Source organism: Lissotriton vulgaris, unplaced genomic scaffold (genome assembly GCF_964263255.1).
Source record: "Lissotriton vulgaris unplaced genomic scaffold, aLisVul1.2 SCAFFOLD_323, whole genome shotgun sequence".
Taxonomy (NCBI): Eukaryota; Metazoa; Chordata; class Amphibia; order Caudata; family Salamandridae; genus Lissotriton; species Lissotriton vulgaris.
Window position 1 is genome coordinate 630,979 of NW_028251421.1, and position 9,873 is coordinate 640,851.

Here is a 9,873-nt window from a genome sequence, read left to right on the forward strand (position 1 = left end):
CATTTTTGCTTGAACATTAAATGCCTCAAAATGGTATTTAATTAACTTCCCGGGGTGAAGAAACCCTTTTTGAGAACTCAGAGTGAGTAAATTGGCCATTTTCATGCACTTTTAACCATTCCATAAATCTTGTGTTTAGGGCCCCTAGAAGCATGAAAATCACTTTAAACATGCACATTTTAGCTCTACACTGATGATCCACCTACAAATGTGAACTGACGTTCAAAAATAAAACATTTGAAAACGGACCATTTTCCACATTTCTGAAGCATGACGTAATGGGGGGGTGTTATCTCTTTTGTCGAAAATCAGCAGTTTTTGCTTGAACATTAAATGCCTCCAAAAAGTATTTAATTAACTTCCCGAGCCCCTGGAAGCATGAAAATCACTTTAAACATGCTAATTTTAGCTCTAATACTGATGATCAACCTACAAATGTGAACTGACGTTCAAAAACAAAACATTTGAAAACGGACCATTTTCCACATTTCTGAAGCATGACGTAATGGGGGGGTGTTATCTCTTTTGTCGAAAATCAGCCGTTTTTGCTTGAACATTAAATGTCTCCAAATGGTATTTAATTAACTTCCCGGGGTGAAGAAACCCTTTTTGAGAACTCAGAGTGAGTAAATTGGCCATTTTCATGCACTTTTAACCATTCCATAAATCTTGTGTTTAGGGCCCCTGGAAGCATGAAAATCACTTTAAACATGCTAATTTTAGCTCTAACACTGATGATCCACCTACAAATGTGAGCTGACGTTCAAAAATAAAACATTTGAAAACGGACCATTTTCCACATTTCTGAAGCTTGACGTAATGGGGGGGTGTTATCTCTTTTGTCGAAAATCAGCAGTTTTTGCTTGAACATTAAATGCCTCCAAATGGTATTTAATTCACTTCCCGAGCCCCTGGAAGCATGAAAATCACTTTAAACATGCTAATTCTAGCTCTAACACTGATGATCAACCTACAATTGAGAACTGACGTTCAAAAATAAAACATTTGAAAACGGACCATTTTCCACATTTCTGAAGCATGACGTAATGGGGGGGTGTTATCTCTTTTGTCGAAAATCAGCCGTTTTTGCTTGAACATTAAATGCCTCCAAATGGTATTTAATTAACTTCCCGGGGTGAAGAAACCCTTTTTGAGCACTCAGAGTCAGTAAATTGGCCATTTTCATGCACTTTTAACCATTCCATAAATCTTGTGTTTAGGGCCCCTGGAAGCATGAAAATCACTTTAAACATGCTAATTTTAGCTCTAACACTGATGATCAACCTTCAAATGTGAACTGACGTTCAAAAATAAAACATTTGAAAACGGACCATTCTCCACATTTCTGAAGCATGATGTAATGGGGGGGTGTTATCTCTTTTGTCGAAAATCAGCCATTTTTGCTTGAACATTAAATGCCTCCAAATGGTATTTAATTAACTTCCCGGGGTGAAGAAACCCTTTTTGAGAACTCAGAGTGAGTAAATTGGCCATTTTCATGCACTTTTAACCATTCCATAAATCTTGTGTTTAGGGCCCCTAGAAGCATGAAAATCACTTTAAACATGCACATTTTAGCTCTACACTGATGATCCACCTACAAATGTGAACTGACGTTCAAAAATAAAACATTTGAAAACGGACCATTTTCCACATTTCTGAAGCATGACGTAATGGGGGGGTGTTATCTCTTTTGTCGAAAATCAGCAGTTTTTGCTTGAACATTAAATGCCTCCAAAAAGTATTTAATCAACTTCCCGAGCCCCTGGAAGCATGAAAATCACTTTAAACATGCTAATTTTAGCTCTAATACTGATGATCAACCTACAAATGTGAACTGACGTTCAAAAATAAAACATTTGAAAACGGACCATTTTCCACATTTCTGAAGCATGACGTAATGGGGGGGTGTTATCTCTTTTGTCGAAAATCAGCCGTTTTTGCTTGAACATTAAATGTCTCCAAATGGTATTTAATTAACTTCCCGGGGTGAAGAAACCCTTTTTGAGAACTCAGAGTGAGTAAATTGGCCATTTTCATGCACTTTTAACCATTCCATAAATCTTGTGTTTAGGGCCCCTGGAAGCATGAAAATCACTTTAAACATGCTAATTTTAGCTCTAACACTGATGATCCACCTACAAATGTGAGCTGACGTTCAAAAATAAAACATTTGAAAACGGACCATTTTCCACATTTCTGAAGCTTGACGTAATGGGGGGGTGTTATCTCTTTTGTCGAAAATCAGCCGTTTTTGCTTGAACATTAAATGCCTCCAAATGGTATTTAATTCACTTCCCGAGCCCCTGGAAGCATGAAAATCACTTTAAACATGCTAATTCTAGCTCTAACACTGATGATCAACCTACAAATGAGAACTGACGTTCAAAAATAAAACATTTGAAAACGGACCATTTTACACATTTCTGAAGCATGACGTAATGGGGGGTGTTATCTCTTTTGTCAAAAATCACCTGTTTTTGCTTGAACATTAAATGCCTCCAAATGGTATTTAATTAACTTCCCGGGGTGAAGAAACCCTTTTTGAGCACTCAGAGTGAGTAAATTGGCCATTTTCATGCACTTTTAACCATTCCATAAATCTTGTGTTTAGGGCCCCTGGAAGCATGAAAATCACTTTAAACATGCTAATTTTAGCTCTAACACTGATGATCCACCTACAAATGTGAACTGACGTTCAAAAATAAAACATTTGAAAACGGACCATTCTCCACATTTCTGAAGCATGACGTAATGGGGGGGTGTTATCTCTTTTGTCGAAAATCAGCCGTTTTTGCTTGAACATTAAATGCCTCCAAATGGTATTTAATTAACTTCCCGAGCCCCTGGAAGCATGAAAATCACTTTAAACATGCTAATTTTAGCTCTAACACTGATGATCAACCTACAAATGTGAACTGACGTTCAAAAATAAAACAATTGAAAACGGACCATTTTCCACATTTCTGATACATGACGTAATGGGGGGGTGTTATCTCTTTTGTCGAAAATCAGCCATTTTTGCTTGAACATTAAATGCCTCGAAATGGTATTTAATTAACTTCCCGGGGTGAAGAAACCCTTTTTGAGAACTCAGAGTGAGTAAATTGGCCATTTTCATGCACTTTTAACCATTCCATAAATCTTGTGTTTAGGGCCCCTGGAAGCATGAAAATCACTTTAAACATGCTAATTTTAGCTCTAACACTGATGATCAACCTTCAAATGTGAACTGACGTTCAAAAATAAAACATTTGAAAACGGACCATTCTCCACATTTCTGAAGCATGACGTAATGGGGGGGTGTTATCTCTTTTGTCGAAAATCAGCCGTTTTTGCTTGAACATTAAATGCCTCCAAATGGTATTTAATTCACTTCCCGAGCCCCTGGAAGCATGAAAATCACTTTAAACATGCTAATTCTAGCTCTAACACTGATGATCAACCTACAAATGAGAACTGACGTTCAAAAATAAAACATTTGAAAACGGACCATTTTACACATTTCTGAAGCATGACGTAATGGGGGGGTGTTATCTCTTTTGTCAAAAATCACCTGTTTTTGCTTGAACATTAAATGCCTCCAAATGGTATTTAATTCACTTCCCGGGGTGAAGAAACCCTTTTTTAGAACTCAGAGTGAGTAAATTGGCCATTTCCATGCACTTTTAACCATTCCATAAATCTTGTGTTTAGGGCCCCTGGAAGCATGAAAATCACTTTAAACATGCTAATTTTAGCTCTAACACTGATGATCCACCTACAAATGTGAACTGACGTTCAAAAATAAAACATTTGAAAATGGACCATTTTCCACATTTCTGAAGCATGACGTAATGGGGGGGTGTTATCTCTTTTGTCGAAAATCAGCCGTTTTTGCTTGAACATTAAATGCCTCCAAATGGTATTTAATTCACTTCCCGAGCCCCTGGAAGCATGAAAATCACTTTAAACATGCTAATTTTAGCTCTAACACTGATGATCCACCTACAAATGTGAACTGACGTTCAAAAATAAAACATTTGAAAACGGACCATTCTCCACATTTCTGAAGCATGACGTAATGGGGGGGTGTTATCTCTTTTGTCGAAAATCAGCCGTTTTTGCTTGAACATTAAATGCCTCCAAATGGTATTTAATTAACTTCCCGGGGTGAAGAAACCCTTTTTGAGCACTCAGAGTGAGTAAATTGGCCATTTTCATGCACTTTTAACCATTCCATAAATCTTGTGTTTAGAGCCCCTGGAAGCATGAAAATCACTTTAAACATGCTAATTTTAGCTCTAACACTGATGATCAACCTTCAAATGTGAACTGACGTTCAAAAATAAAACATTTGAAAACGGACCATTCTCCACATTTCTGAAGCATGACGTAATGGGGGGGTGTTATCTCTTTTGTCGAAAATCAGCCATTTTTGCTTGAACATTAAATGCCTCAAAATGGTATTTAATTAACTTCCCGGGGTGAAGAAACCCTTTTTGAGAACTCAGAGTGAGTAAATTGGCCATTTTCATGCACTTTTAACCATTCCATAAATCTTGTGTTTAGGGCCCCTGGAAGCATGAAAATCACTTTAAACATGCTAATTTTAGCTCTAACACTGATGATCAACCTACAAATGTGAACTGACGTTCAAAAATAAAACAATTGAAAACGGACCATTTTCCACATTTCTGATACATGACGTAATGGGGGGGTGTTATCTCTTTTGTCGAAAATCAGCCATTTTTGCTTGAACATTAAATGCCTCGAAATGGTATTTAATTAACTTCCCGGGGTGAAGAAACCCTTTTTGAGAACTCAGAGTGAGTAAATTGGCCATTTTCATGCACTTTTAACCATTCCATAAATCTTGTGTTTAGGGCCCCTGGAAGCATGAAAATCACTTTAAACATGCTAATTTTAGCTCTAACACTGATGATCAACCTTCAAATGTGAACTGACGTTCAAAAATAAAACATTTGAAAACGGACCATTCTCCACATTTCTGAAGCATGACGTAATGGGGGGGTGTTATCTCTTTTGTCGAAAATCAGCCGTTTTTGCTTGAACATTAAATGCCTCCAAATGGTATTTAATTCACTTCCCGAGCCCCTGGAAGCATGAAAATCACTTTAAACATGCTAATTCTAGCTCTAACACTGATGATCAACCTACAAATGAGAACTGACGTTCAAAAATAAAACATTTGAAAACGGACCATTTTACACATTTCTGAAGCATGACGTAATGGGGGGGTGTTATCTCTTTTGTCAAAAATCACCTGTTTTTGCTTGAACATTAAATGCCTCCAAATGGTATTTAATTCACTTCCCGGGGTGAAGAAACCCTTTTTTAGAACTCAGAGTGAGTAAATTGGCCATTTCCATGCACTTTTAACCATTCCATAAATCTTGTGTTTAGGGCCCCTGGAAGCATGAAAATCACTTTAAACATGCTAATTTTAGCTCTAACACTGATGATCCACCTACAAATGTGAACTGACGTTCAAAAATAAAACATTTGAAAATGGACCATTTTCCACATTTCTGAAGCATGACGTAATGGGGGGGTGTTATCTCTTTTGTCGAAAATCAGCCGTTTTTGCTTGAACATTAAATGCCTCCAAATGGTATTTAATTCACTTCCCGAGCCCCTGGAAGCATGAAAATCACTTTAAACATGCTAATTTTAGCTCTAACACTGATGATCCACCTACAAATGTGAACTGACGTTCAAAAATAAAACATTTGAAAACGGACCATTCTCCACATTTCTGAAGCATGACGTAATGGGGGGGTGTTATCTCTTTTGTCGAAAATCAGCCGTTTTTGCTTGAACATTAAATGCCTCCAAATGGTATTTAATTAACTTCCCGGGGTGAAGAAACCCTTTTTGAGCACTCAGAGTGAGTAAATTGGCCATTTTCATGCACTTTTAACCATTCCATAAATCTTGTGTTTAGAGCCCCTGGAAGCATGAAAATCACTTTAAACATGCTAATTTTAGCTCTAACACTGATGATCAACCTTCAAATGTGAACTGACGTTCAAAAATAAAACATTTGAAAACGGACCATTCTCCACATTTCTGAAGCATGACGTAATGGGGGGGTGTTATCTCTTTTGTCGAAAATCAGCCGTTTTTGCTTGAACATTAAATGCCTCCAAATGGTATTTAATTAACTTCCCGGGGTGAAGAAACCCTTTTTGAGCACTCAGAGTCAGTAAATTGGCCATTTTCATGCACTTTTAACCATTCCATAAATCTTGTGTTTAGGGCCCCTGGAAGCATGAAAATCACTTTAAACATGCTAATTTTAGCTCTAACACTGATGATCAACCTTCAAATGTGAACTGACGTTCAAAAATAAAACATTTGAAAACGGACCATTCTCCACATTTCTGAAGCATGACGTAATGGGGGGGTGTTATCTCTTTTGTCGAAAATCAGCCATTTTTGCTTGAACATTAAATGCCTCCAAATGGTATTTAATTAACTTCCCGGGGTGAAGAAACCCTTTTTGAGAACTCAGAGTGAGTAAATTGGCCATTTTCATGCACTTTTAACCATTCCATAAATCTTGTGTTTAGGGCCCCTAGAAGCATGAAAATCACTTTAAACATGCACATTTTAGCTCTACACTGATGATCCACCTACAAATGTGAACTGACGTTCAAAAATAAAACATTTGAAAACGGACCATTTTCCACATTTCTGAAGCATGACGTAATGGGGGGGTGTTATCTCTTTTGTCGAAAATCAGCAGTTTTTGCTTGAACATTAAATGCCTCCAAAAAGTATTTAATCAACTTCCCGAGCCCCTGGAAGCATGAAAATCACTTTAAACATGCTAATTCTAGCTCTAACACTGATGATCAACCTACAAATGAGAACTGACGTTCAAAAATAAAACATTTGAAAACGGACCATTTTACACATTTCTGAAGCATGACGTAATGGGGGGGTGTTATCTCTTTTGTCAAAAATCACCTGTTTTTGCTTGAACATTAAATGCCTCCAAATGGTATTTAATTAACTTCCCGGGGTGAAGAAACCCTTTTTGAGCACTCAGAGTGAGTAAATTGGCCATTTTCATGCACTTTTAACCATTCCATAAATCTTGTGTTTAGGGCCCCTGGAAGCATGAAAATCACTTTAAACATGCTAATTTTAGCTCTAACACTGATGATCCACCTACAAATGTGAACTGACGTTCAAAAATAAAACATTTGAAAACGGACCATTCTCCACATTTCTGAAGCATGACGTAATGGGGAGGTGTTATCTCTTTTGTCGAAAATCAGCCGTTTTTGCTTGAACATTAAATGCCTCCAAATGGTATTTAATTAACTTCCCGAGCCCCTGGAAGCATGAAAATCACTTTAAACATGCTAATTTTAGCTCTAACACTGATGATCAACCTACAAATGTGAACTGACGTTCAAAAATAAAACAATTGAAAACGGACCATTTTCCACATTTCTGATACATGACGTAATGGGGGGGTGTTATCTCTTTTGTCGAAAATCAGCCATTTTTGCTTGAACATTAAATGCCTCCAAATGGTATTTAATTAACTTCCCGGGGTGAAGAAACCCTTTTTGAGAACTCAGAGTGAGTAAATTGGCAATTTTCATGCACTTTTAACCATTCCATAAATCTTGTGTTTAGGGCCCCTGGAAGCATGAAAATCACTTTAAACATGCTAATTTTAGCTCTAACACTGATGATCAACCTTCAAATGTGAACTGACGTTCAAAAATAAAACATTTGAAAACGGACCATTCTCCACATTTCTGAAGCATGACGTAATGGGGGGGTGTTATCTCTTTTGTCGAAAATCAGCCATTTTTGCTTGAACATTAAATGCCTCCAAATGGTATTTAATTAACTTCCCGGGGTGAAGAAACCCTTTTTGAGAACTCAGAGTGAGTAAATTGGCCATTTCCATGCACTTTTAACCATTCCATAAATCTTGTGTTTAGGGCCCCTAGAAGCATGAAAATCAATTTAAACATGCACATTTTAGCTCTACACTGATGATCCACCTACAAATGTGAACTGACGTTCAAAAATAAAACATTTGAAAACGGACCATTTTCCACATTTCTGAAGCATGACGTAATGGGGGGTGTTATTTCTTTTGTCGAAAATCAGCCGTTTTTGCTTGAACATTAAATGCCTCCAAATGGTATTTAATTCACTTCCCGAGCCCCTGGAAGCATGAAAATCACTTTAAACATCCTAATTTTAGCTCTAACACTGATGATCCACCTACAAATGTGAACTGACGTTCAAAAATAAAACATTTGAAAACGGACCATTCTCCACATTTCTGAAGCATGACGTAATGGGGGGGTGTTATCTCTTTTGTCGAAAATCAGCCATTTTGGCTTGAACATTAAATGCCTCCAAATGGTATTTAATTAACTTCCCGGGGTGAAGAAACCCTTTTTGAGAACTCAGAGTGAGTAAATTGGCCATTTTCATGCACTTTTAACCATTCCATAAATCTTGTGTTTAGGGCCCCTGGAAGCATGAAAATCACTTTAAACATGCTAATTTTAGCTCTAACACTAATGATCCACCTACAAATGTGAACTGACGTTCAAAAATAAAACATTTGAAAACGGACCATTTTCCACATTTCTGAAGCATGACGTAATGGGGGGGTATTATCTCTTTTGTCGAAAATCAGCCATTTTTGCTTGAACATTAAATGCCTCCAAAAAGTATTTAATTAACTTCCCGAGCCCCTGGAAGCATGAAAATCACTTTAAACATGCTAATTTTAGCTCTAATACTGATGATCAACCTACAAATGTGAACTGACGTTCAAAAATAAAACATTTGAAAACTGACCATTTTCCACATTTCTGAAGCTTGACGTAATGGGGCGGTGTTATCTCTTTTGTCGAAAATCAGCCGTTTTTGCTTGAACATTAAATGCCTCCAAATGGTATTTAATTCACTTCCCGAGCCCCTGGAAGCATGAAAATCACTTTAAACATGCTAATTCTAGCTCTAACACTGATGATCAACCTACAAATGAGAACTGACGTTCAAAAATAAAACATTTGAAAACGGACCATTTTCCACATTTCTGAAGCCTGACGTAATGGGGGGGTGTTATCTCTTTTGTCGAAAATCAGCCGTTTTTGCTTGAACATTAAATGCCTCCAAATGGTATTTAATTAACTTCCCGGGGTGAAGAAACCCTTTTTGAGCACTCAGAGTGAGTAAATTGGCCGTTTTCATGCACTTTTAACCATTCCATAAATCTTGTGTTTAGGGCCCCTGGAAGCATGAAAATCACTTTAAACATGCTAATTTTAGCTCTAACACTGATGATCAACCTTCAAATGTGAACTGACGTTCAAAAATAAAACATTTGAAAACGGACCATTCTCCACATTTCTGAAGCATGACGTAATGGGGGGGTGTTATCTCTTTTGTCGAAAATCAGCCATTTTTGCTTGAACATTAAATGCCTCCAAATGGTATTTAATTAACTTCCCGGGGTGAAGAAACCCTTTTTGAGAACTCAGAGTGAGTAAATTGGCCATTTTCATGCACTTTTAACCATTCCATAAATCTTGTGTTTAGGGCCCCTAGAAGCATGAAAATCACTTTAAACATGCACATTTTAGCTCTACACTGATGATCCACCTACAAATGTGAACTGACGTTCAAAAATAAAACATTTGAAAACGGACCATTTTCCACATTTCTGAAGCATGACGTAATGGGGGGGTGTTATCTCTTTTGTCGAAAATCAGCAGTTTTTGCTTGAACATTAAATGCCTCCAAAAAGTATTTAATCAACTTCCCGAGCCCCTGGAAGCATGAAAATCACTTTAAACATGCTAATTTTAGCTCTAATACTGA